The sequence below is a fragment of the Periplaneta americana genome, chromosome 2 (assembly GCF_040183065.1).
Source record: "Periplaneta americana isolate PAMFEO1 chromosome 2, P.americana_PAMFEO1_priV1, whole genome shotgun sequence".
In the NCBI taxonomy this organism is placed as follows: Eukaryota; Metazoa; Arthropoda; class Insecta; order Blattodea; family Blattidae; genus Periplaneta; species Periplaneta americana.
In genome coordinates, this window is record NC_091118.1 from 72,200,453 (window position 1) to 72,211,471 (window position 11,019).

The window sequence follows — 11,019 nt, forward strand, 5'->3', positions numbered from 1 at the left end:
GAAAATATCAGCGTGGTGTTAGTGAGTTATTTCTTAATCAGTTTATTTCTTAACATTAAGGATTAGATTCTATAAGAATATGAGCATTGACAAAGGGAAAGGTAATTACTTATTCTTGCCATAACGTATTTGTCTCTTGCTTATGGAAGTAATTGAACAAGTGATGAACAAAATAATTAAGAGCGGGGTATATGGACATTATGAACGGTAGGTGAAATTAAATAGAAACAGTTTTGTTTTCATTGCGGCAAATATTATACACCGCCAAAAAGCAAGTCGATATAGTGTCGTTGGCGAACATAACCTAAACTAACCTAACTTCCGGAGAGTGAGGGGTAATCTAAAGCATAGCTGGATGGAAATCACACGGGAAGAAATAGACATAGGCCTAGTGTATACGAACGGTATCGCTAAAATAAATTTAATAATTACGAACAGGTAACAGAACATTTTTACCGTAACCTGGCAACGAATTAACATGTAGGCCTACATACTGAACATAGCTCCACATGTTTTAGAGTTATAGTATAACAAAATATGTTTGTGTTTGTAAGTCGAAGCCTGGATTCTACCCGTTTAGATTTATCTTTATTTGTTGTAACAAATTTCGTGTGTTAGGCCTATATACACAGCAGGGCAGAATAAAATTAGCCAAAGACGTTCACTCGATCTAAAAGCAATACATACATAGAAGCATTGAGTGACTTCCGCCGAATTTGGAATAGAAACGGACTGACTTGAACTGCCAACATAGAAAACATAAAATCACTACCCGTTCAAGAGCGTCACATTCAATCGCTTTCATCTTCATCTTCACAATAATAAAAGCCTAAACTAACCTAACCTAACCTGTCACTAAAATCCTAAACTAATCTAACCTAACTTGTCACAGATTAGCCTATACAAGGCATAACAAAAGCCTAAACTATCATAACCTAACCTGTCACAGTTTCGTATATGCAAAGCATAATAAAAGCCTAAACTAACCTAACCTGTCATTAAAATCCTAACTAACCTAACCTGTTCAGATTTGCCTACACAACGCATAACAAAACTCTAAACTACCGTAACCTAACCTGTCACAGATAAGTAAGACATAATAAAAGTCTAAACTAACCTAACCTGCCATAACACTCAATTTTCTTACCCCTACACACTTCCTTGAGGTATGAAAATGGTCGAATTTCTACCCCGCTGGAACATTGCAAACTAGCGTGAAACGTTCGTAATGTCTCGTAAGTTATGTTGGTACGACATGTAAGACTGCTGAAATGCATATTATATCCGGAATAAGAAAAGAAGTCACTCAACGCTCGTTTAACCATTTGTTGTGTATGTAGTGGTGTGTACTATAATTATCAAGAAAATACTAGCAAGAAAAATACTTTAATTAGTTTTAGCTTAATTGTTACCGGCAACTTTAAAGTCTAGGCCATTGTTATCTGTGATTCATAATCCACAACAGAGACTTCATTCTCCACATCACTGTTGTGATACCGCGGGAAAAGTTGAAGCGGAATGGCAGGAGCAGCCATCGTCAACTGGCCTGCATACTAGTTCGGAGCGTCGAGACGCTGGCTGAGGAGGTAGTAGTGTGCAGTGTGTCGAGCCAAGCCAACGCATCCCATCACAGAAGCCAACTTTCTGACCATAATTTACAATGTCTTCTTCGATTGTGTTCTGCACGAGCATTGACATCTAACATAAACCAGTTAGTGAGGGAAGAACGAATTCAAAAATCCAGGAAAACCAATGCTAATGATCAGCGAAAATAATTTTTATCATTTGTTATTTACATTGTAATAAAATAATTTAGGCCTACTTCAGTCTTGTAACAAAAACGATAATATGTTTCATATGTTATACATAATAACAAATAATTGGTTTTATGATATATAGGCCTAGTGTCAGAAAAAAAATTGATAGTTAATTTTATTTTATTGATGACACATGAACAAAGGAATAGGAAGACGATTTAAATATTACTAATGGATTCGATTGGTTTAATATTTCCTAATAGTGAAAATGCATTAGGCCATAGGTCTGTAAGTTCTCAATTACTTTAATATAAAAAAGAACTATTTACTTTCAAAACCGATACAATACATAACGGAAAAATACATATTGTTTCTTGTCTTAAACTGAAAAGTGGTTTACTTATTACACAGTTCCTCTTAAAATAAATTAAGTACATGTTTCTTCCGTATTTATTATGATTATTTAGAGACTGATTAAAAGGGTTGAACAAGTGAACGGATGCCACTGCCACACCTGATTCCTTCCCCCACCTCCTACTGCACAGTTGATGTCTACGAAATAGAAATGAGCTAGCGAGCTAACTGTCCCTACACCATAGTGCACTGAGATGACGACTTCTGGGCTGGAGCTTTTTACAATCAAGAATCGAATTCAGAATTTTTAGTATTACATGTATAGTATGTTAGTTCCTACAAATTTTGCCAGTTATTATTTTTTTATATAGTATAAATTTTCATTTTTAGATTCTTTAAAGTTATGTATACTTTTATATTAATAACTTTTCATTGATTAAAGTTCTCGTTAACACTTTGTTAAAAACATAAAATTTACTCTGTCACACGTTAAAAGTGTTAAAATTGTTAAAAAGGTATTTACCTTCGACAGACGGCCCGTTTCGACGCTATTTGTCGTCGTCTTCAGTGTCTCTTGAACGACTCAAAAGAGACACTGGCCGTCTGGCCGTCTGTCGAAGGTAAATACCTTTTTAACAATTTTAACACTTTTAACGTGTGACAGAGTAAATTTTATGTTAATAACTTTTCTCCTTTTACCGTGCACAAAGAGCGATTCTGCATTACAATATTTATCTATTTATTCTAATGGCATCCGGAGGTTACATTTGTTATTTTATATTTGATTTTACATAGTTGACATTTCGGACCTTATTCATCCGAATATTTTATAAAATTTTATTGTTTTTGAAATGTGATACACAATTTATCTTTTGTGGCCTTGGTTTTATTATTTTATTGGTTCGTTTTGAATACTACCTAGGGTCATAGAACTGCTCACTTTTATGATTGTTTACAAATCACCTTGTGTATACTGCATTTGTGTACCTCGTTTTACCGTGACAACGCTTTTTAGTTCTTTTAGCTCTCTGCTTATTGTATTATTTGTGTCTTTGTTTTATGAAGAATTTTAGATAAGGGCGCAAATAGCCATAGTAGCTGACGCGCCCTTTTTAAACCCTAGCCCTACTACTACTACTAATTTAAATTTAAAAAAGGTTAGCAAATTATTACAATTATATTTTTGACGATCATGCCTTCCTCTTTTCCTACTTACCTTTGTTCCATACATGCTTCGTACGTTGACAATATCGCACGTTCTCTGTAGTTGCTATACAAACAAAACAAATCAGTGCTGATAATAGTAATATGCGTTACAAGAGTGGTATGTTGAAGTTTTCATGTTCGAGGAAAAGTTTGAAAAAGCGAAACGTAGTTGAGCTTTTTTAATTTCCGAGAATTGAAAGAAAACATACCGCTCGTGTGTCGTACATTATTTTCTGCGAACATCGTTTATTACATACCTGAAAGAGGAATTTCTAATTAGTTGCAATGAAATCTCCATCTTGGTTTCTGTTCAATGACGGCAAATTTGCAAAACAATAATATCTATCTTCAACATTGTTGCTTTAAAATGTTTTCTGTGTTTACTATACTCCAGCAAGCCGTGATATATGTCTTTTTTTTCCCCCAGGCCATAAATGCGAACTTAAAACAAACGGTAAGGGTAACTAATGATTTATTTTTCGTTTTAATATTTTAACAATATTATTTATATAACATATTGCAGTAATAACATCGGCATCTGGAATCTTGTCGATTTTTTCACGGCTTCCTTAATGTTACTTGCATCGCGAATCCAGTAACATTAGTGGAGTTGTAGAATTTACTTAATATTTGCAAATATTTAAAAACAATAATTAACAATGCAATTTAGGTGATTGCAGTGGAAAGTTTCCAATTTATAATTATTACTATATTGAACGTCTCTAAAAATAATATGTTAGAAGCCTAAAGCAGTAAAATCAATATGCCACTTAAGCGGTAAGAAGAGGGAAATTGTTATGTGTGTTAGGTTGGGAATACTGAATGTGGAATTTTAGACTTGCCGTGGATTGGTTTTGTGCGGAAACCAAGCAAATACGCACGATCTCGCACAAAATTACTTACCACACTAGCCTTTATTGGAGCCTTTATTTAGAAAAAATAAACGTGTTATTACAATTCGTACAATAATTATTAGGCATATGTGTCACCGGAGCAGTATGATCCATAGCTTTATTTTTTATGTTAGGATTATTTATTTCTCGAGATGTTGATGATACTGCTACACATTCGGAAGTTGAAGAAATGTTCTTTCTGTTGAGCAACTGATTCTCCAAGCTTCTTCAATCTCTTATTAATCATACTTCATCCTTAATAAATTCTTTTGGCATAATCATTAAATTGTTACAAAACTTTTAATTAAACTAATACATTGATCAAGTTAATACAAATTTCAATACCAGAAACAACAATCACTGTTTACACGGAAACAAAAATAACCTACAGTCGGTCTGGTTGGCTCAGTTGGCGCTGGCCTTCTATGCCCGAGGTTGCGGGTTCCATTCCGGGCAAGGTCGATGGCATTTAAGTGTGCTTAAATGCGACAGGCTTATGTCTGTAGATTTACTGGCATGTAAAAGAACTCCTGCTGGACAAAATTTCGGCACACTGTTGACGCTGATAATATAACCTCGGCAGTTGCGAGCGTCGTTAAATAAAACATAACATCACAAAATAACCTACACATTGCCTTGGCAATAACGTTCAGAACTTCCGTACAGGAGACATTTTTACTTATCAAACAAATTTATGCACTATTCATAAATAAAAACAAATTTATTTAAATGAAGATCGTCCAAAAATATTATACAATAATGTACGTAACAGAATCTCGGAAACTGAAAAAAAGAGACCCATTTATTTCAAATTGTTTCCACGATTCTGTTACAGTGTACTTACCACAAGTGTTGCCAACCCTCCCGTACTTCCCTGGAACTCCCATATTTGGCAGTAATTTTCAATAATCTCTCGGCTCCCGTAATTTTCTTCTCTTCGCGTATTTTCTTCCCTTATTATTTTTTTAGAAGATTTATTTCTAATAATTAATTTTGCCGTGAATGAAGGTGATTTACATGACGGATTTTGTTGTTCCAAAAATGCATTAAATTCGCAGCCTCTTACAACTTACTTACCGGTACTGGCTTTTAAGGAACCCACAGGTTCATTGCCGCCCTCACTTAAGCCCGTCATCGATCCCTATCCTGTGCAAGATTAATCCAGTCTCTATCATCATATTCCACCTCCCTCAAATCCATTTTAATATCATCTTCCCATCTACGTCTCGGCCTCCCCAAAGGTCTATTTCCCTCCAGTCTTCCAACTAACACTCTATATGCACTTCCGGATTCGCCCATACGTGCTACATGCCCTGCCCATCTCAAACGTCTGGATTTAATATTTCTAAATATGTCAGGTGAAGAATACAATGGATGCAATTCTGCGTTGCGTAACTTTCTCCATACTCCTGTAACTTCATCCCCATTTTCCTAAGAACCTTATTCTCAAATACCCTTAATCTCTGTTTCTCTCTCAAAGTGAGAGTCCAAGTTTCACAACTATACATAACAACCGGTAATATAACTGTTTAATAAATTCTAACTTTCAGGTCTTTTGACAGCAGACTAGATGACAAAAGCTTCTCAAACGAATAATAAGACACATTTCCCATATTTATTCTACGTTTAATTTCCTCCCGAGTGTCATTTATATAGTTTGTGTTGCTCCAAGATATTTGAATTTTTCCACATCTTCGAAGAATAAATCTCCAATCTTTATGTTTCCATTTCGTCCAATATTCTGGTCACGATACATAATCATATACTTTGTCTTTTCGGGATTTACTTCCAAGCCTATCTCTTTACTTGCTTCAAGTAAAATTCCCGCGTCTTCCCTAATCGTTTGTGCATTTTCTCCTAACATATTCACGTCATCCGCATAGACAAGAAGCTAATGTAACCCGTTCAATTCCAAATCCTGTCCTTTATCCTGAAGTTTCCTAATGGCATAGCCTATTCAAAAGCGAAATTAAAAAAATAAAGGTGATAGTGCATCTCCTTGCTTTAGCCCGCAGTGAATCGGAAAAACATCAGATAGAAACTGGCCTATACGGACTAAATGTGCAGCTTCTATACAAGGTAAATGCTTGGCAGAAATGGGTTTCAATGTTGATCAGGTTAAAATAAAAAATGTTAATATTGGAAATCTGGAAAAACTGGTGATTTGTTTTCTAAGCTTACCAGGTAATAATGCTGTGATATATATATATATGGTGTATATATGGTATATATGTCTGAAACAGGAGCGTGACACATCTAATCAACTGAGAATTGCAAATCGGTCTCATAAATTACAGAGCATTAAAAGAAAATAAGATTGAAAACAGTTACGCGAGTGAAAACCTGTCTCGAAATGCATTTAATTTAAAATTAACTGTCAAAGTGCAGAGTAACATTTTTCGTTTAAATAATTTAACTGAATAATTTGTTAATTTTCTATGTGAAATTCTGCCGAGCCTTTAGTCCCCCGTATTTTCTTCAAAAAAAGTTAGCAACTCTACTCACCATACTTTTATCGCAATATACGCATTAAAGCTGACATATTTATATTCCAAATTTGTTGTGAATCGGTCGCTTAACAATTGGCCGTGACCTTCTCAGAGCAAGAGAAGACCTTGATTTTCAGTTGCCACGTGGGTCACGCAGAGGGCAGCACGTGTCACTGCACCGAGGGCTTAAATTTAGTGCAACGCAGACTGTCATCCAGCAAACACGTAACTTGGGAGACATGGGCTAAATTTAGATGCCGGATCGTCCGTACCGTCGCGGCCAAAAGCGTGAGGATCGCCCCCACTTGCTCGACTCGACAAGATATGCCACTCCGCTCCAAAGCACTTCGTCATGTCTATATTATGGTCTGAATTTGAGGCTGGTATTTTCTGTAGTGTGTCCGTGTTATTATTGTATTATTTTCTTCATATTTTTACGCAATTTAATGTTTATTGGCCACTGCAGTGCACGGAGTTCGTTTTTCCAGTAAGCTCCTCAGTTCTGAAAGATGTAACTAGTTGAGAGAAAATGAACGATGTTTTATGGCAAACGTGGATTAGGCTTCAACTTTTTTGTTTGAAATATCGAAAAGAATAACCCTTGAAATTAATGACTTAGTTCCGATTCACTCTGCATTAAGAAACATAACATTTCTATAAACATTGATTTGTTATTAATTTGCAGATAAGCCTATTATAACTCCTCAGAATTACATTTTTACTAATGGCTTATGCAGCAAATGCTGCAAACTAAGTCCATAAGAAGTTCAAATAAAAATTGTTCAGATTTATTTTTAGTGAAGATTACTAGGCATTTTAAAAGTTATTTGCTTCCATACTCCCTCTGAATTTATTTTTTATGTCAAATATTTTTCCTTGAACCCATCCATCTTCAGTTCCTGAGTTTCAATGCGAAAACGCAAGTAACAATGTTAGGACGATCAGCGAGTTTTTCATGTGGGAGTAATGCAGTAGCTATTTCAGGTCATGTAGGTCAGGTCATTTCAGGTAGGTGAGAGTTAAGAAAATGTCATTTTCGATTAAACCAAAGAAATATGAAATTAATTTTGATTTATTTTAGACTCAATTAAATAGAAATCATGACTCATTACTACCTAGGAAAATTAGAGAATCATACATATAAATAGGCCTATCTACATCACACTGCCATTAAATATATGAAAAAGACCCACATCACTTGATTAATAACTATAAAAAATATTTCATTTTTAATAACAATATTGTTACCTTACGTAAGTTTTATAGTTTTCAGTAACATTATAGCCTATATAGCCGTTACTCAATAAATTATAGAAATGAAGATCTGATATAAAATGTTCTTTCTCTACCTCTACTTATATAAAACCCCAGAAGATTTCACTTTCATATCATCAATATAGCATTAATGTGTATAATTTGTGACAAATAGGTCTACTGACATCATTGCATTAATTATAATAATATTTCATTTTTAATAGTAATAATCTCATCAAGCATTCTTAAGTTTTGTAGTTCTTAATATCCAATACGCAGCTGTACTCGGGAAACTACAGATCAAAGAATCAGACCTGTAAATTATTTTCATACGTTATCAAAAAATTACACAAATGAAGATCGACATATTGGCATTAAGACGTCAGAGAATCTGAGCCATCTGAACTCTAAATATGTCAGCAATCCTGATAGTCATGGCCTTCGTGTAATATTTTTATTGTAGTGTGTGTTTTGTTTTATTCTGAAATGTCATTAATTCTCAAAATTGACGAAAAATGGATTTCGGAAAATAGGAAAATTATGTAGGAAAACTAACGCTTCACTGAAACTTACTATTTTTCTGAAAATTCTTGGATGCCAAACTTCAAAATGACGAGTCATTCATTAAAATCCGTTCAGCCGTTTTCCCGTAATTTCCATTACCAGTTCAAATTATAATATAATTATAATATATAGATACCCAGTGCTAGAGAGAGACAGTAGCCTATGTTTCTGATATCACTTTGACCTGGATTTTGCCTGTTCCAAAACCTCCCGGAAGCAGGAGTAGGAAGAGTGTCACGTGCTCCGAGGTTTCTCTCGAGCATAGGTTCAAAACCTGCTTGGGTAGATTATCACAGTCGAGAGTCAGAAGAAAAATGAAGATCTCATAAATAACATATTTTATTGGAAATAGACTTGAGTGTATGTGTATTTACAACACGTGTCTATCGAAGAAATAAAATATAAAATGTTCAATTTTTATTGCACATTTCTTCCATAGATTCAGTATTGAAAGTCGAGAATTCCTGAAAAGTCTGGTATTTTCTCCAAATCCTCAAAATTTCCCTCTTCTTTACAGAAGTTTCCTAATTTTAGGAAATATCCTCAAAGAATGAATAAGAATGGTCCAATGACGGACTGAATGGCGCCAGGCACGTTTCCTCGTTAAACGTTGGTGCGCATGCGCATGAACGTGTAGCTGTTTTCAAACCATTGTTGCATAAACTTGGACAGTTTCTGACTTCTTGCATTTTGTCAAATGCAAATCACAAAATACCATTATCTGATTTTAAAGATGAGCATTTATTTCTCGATTCCTCTAAGCGGTAGCTATTTATTGCTACATACAATACAAAATAAATAGATGTATGCCCTAAATAATGGACGTAGCGCACACTCCTTTGAGCAAGTTCGTGTTCGTGGGCAGTTTCTATAAATTACAATTTACCATCTCCTCACATCGAGACACTAATAGATAGTGTGTGTGTGTGTGTGTGTGTGTGTGTGTCTATTGCCTACCCACTTCACTTGCGTGATTCGGGTTCCGCATATTGCGGATAGATGGCAGAACTGTGACCCATTTTCTAGTTGTACACCACTTCGGCGGGTCACACTGTACATGATGTGTATCTGTGGAGAGTTATGTCGTGTATTAGGGTGAGTGTATGTGCGTTGGTGTAAGTTTAGTGTCTGGATTGAGTGATGATGATGATGATGAAGATGAAGGGAGAAGGGGAAACCCGGCACCGGCACGTAGACTACGCCTGTCGAATAGCACCAAGGGGACCGCCAAGCTTAACGACGGACGAATCACTATCAATAGTGACATATGCCTTCTCTTCATATGCACTGCGGAGCGATTTGGGATTTAACCCAGGCATATTGATGATTAGAAGTTGTGCACCGCAATCTCTCCTAGTCCCGAGGTAGAAATTTTACATGAAAAATTTCTTACCCCGCCGGGAATCGAACCCGGGCCGGCTAGTCTGGAAGAAGACACGATACCACAGAGCTAACTCGGCGGACTCTCTAATAGATAGTACACCCTTTAAAATCGTAATGGCTTTACGCCTTGATTGTAAACTCAGCCAGCCACACCAATGTATTTGCGGAGGAATTGCTGATATTTACAGCCATCATGCACTCAGCTGTGCGAGGAGCAAGGGTCGCATTCCCAGACATACATCACTCAATGATATCATTAAAAGATCTCTGAATTCTTGCGGCAACCCGTCTCTTTTGGAACCACCAGGTATTAGTCGTGCGGATGGTAAACGACCCGATGTTCTTTCCTTAATTCCGTGGTCTAGAGGAAAATATTTAATTTGGGATTCCACTTGCGTTGACACTCTAGCATCAGCGGTTATCAGCACAGATACCCTGGGGCTAGCGTCTCTTACCCGCGGAGAAGACACTGCACTATGGTGCATTCGTAGCTGCTGGCGGGTATGCTCTCTACCTCTTCCTGCTGCAAAACGGGGCACCACACGTTGCTCCGCTTACTCTTAACCCATTTCCGCGAGTGCTGACCACCACTGCGTCTAGCTCCATCTCACTTGCCGAATACCTCCAGACGCGAGCCGTGATGAAAAGAGTCAATAAACATGAACATCTTTTACACAATTATATCTTTATCCCTTTTGCTGTGAAGACCTTTGGACCTTGGAGTCATGACGCTAAAGTTTTGATCGGCCAAATCAAATCGGCCAAATTTTGATCTCCATTACTGGTGATCGTCGTTGCACTACTTATTTGCGTCAACGCTTAAGTATAGCTATTCAACGCGGAAATGCAATGAGCGTTTTAGGTACTCTTCCCGAATCCAGCCCTTTGGACGAACTTTTCCTTCTTTAAAATTAATCAAATATTTTGTTTGCGTAAGTTCATTTACTATAAATAAGTGATGTAATCCAATTTCTGTCATAAACTGGTCTGGTTCAGTAAAATCCTTAATTTATTAGGTGAGTCATTTAGGAAATAAAAGGGATAGAAGTATTTTGTACACGTGAAATTGTACAAATATGTATTCTATTAATTTTCTAGTTTTTGTTACCCTTTTATTTC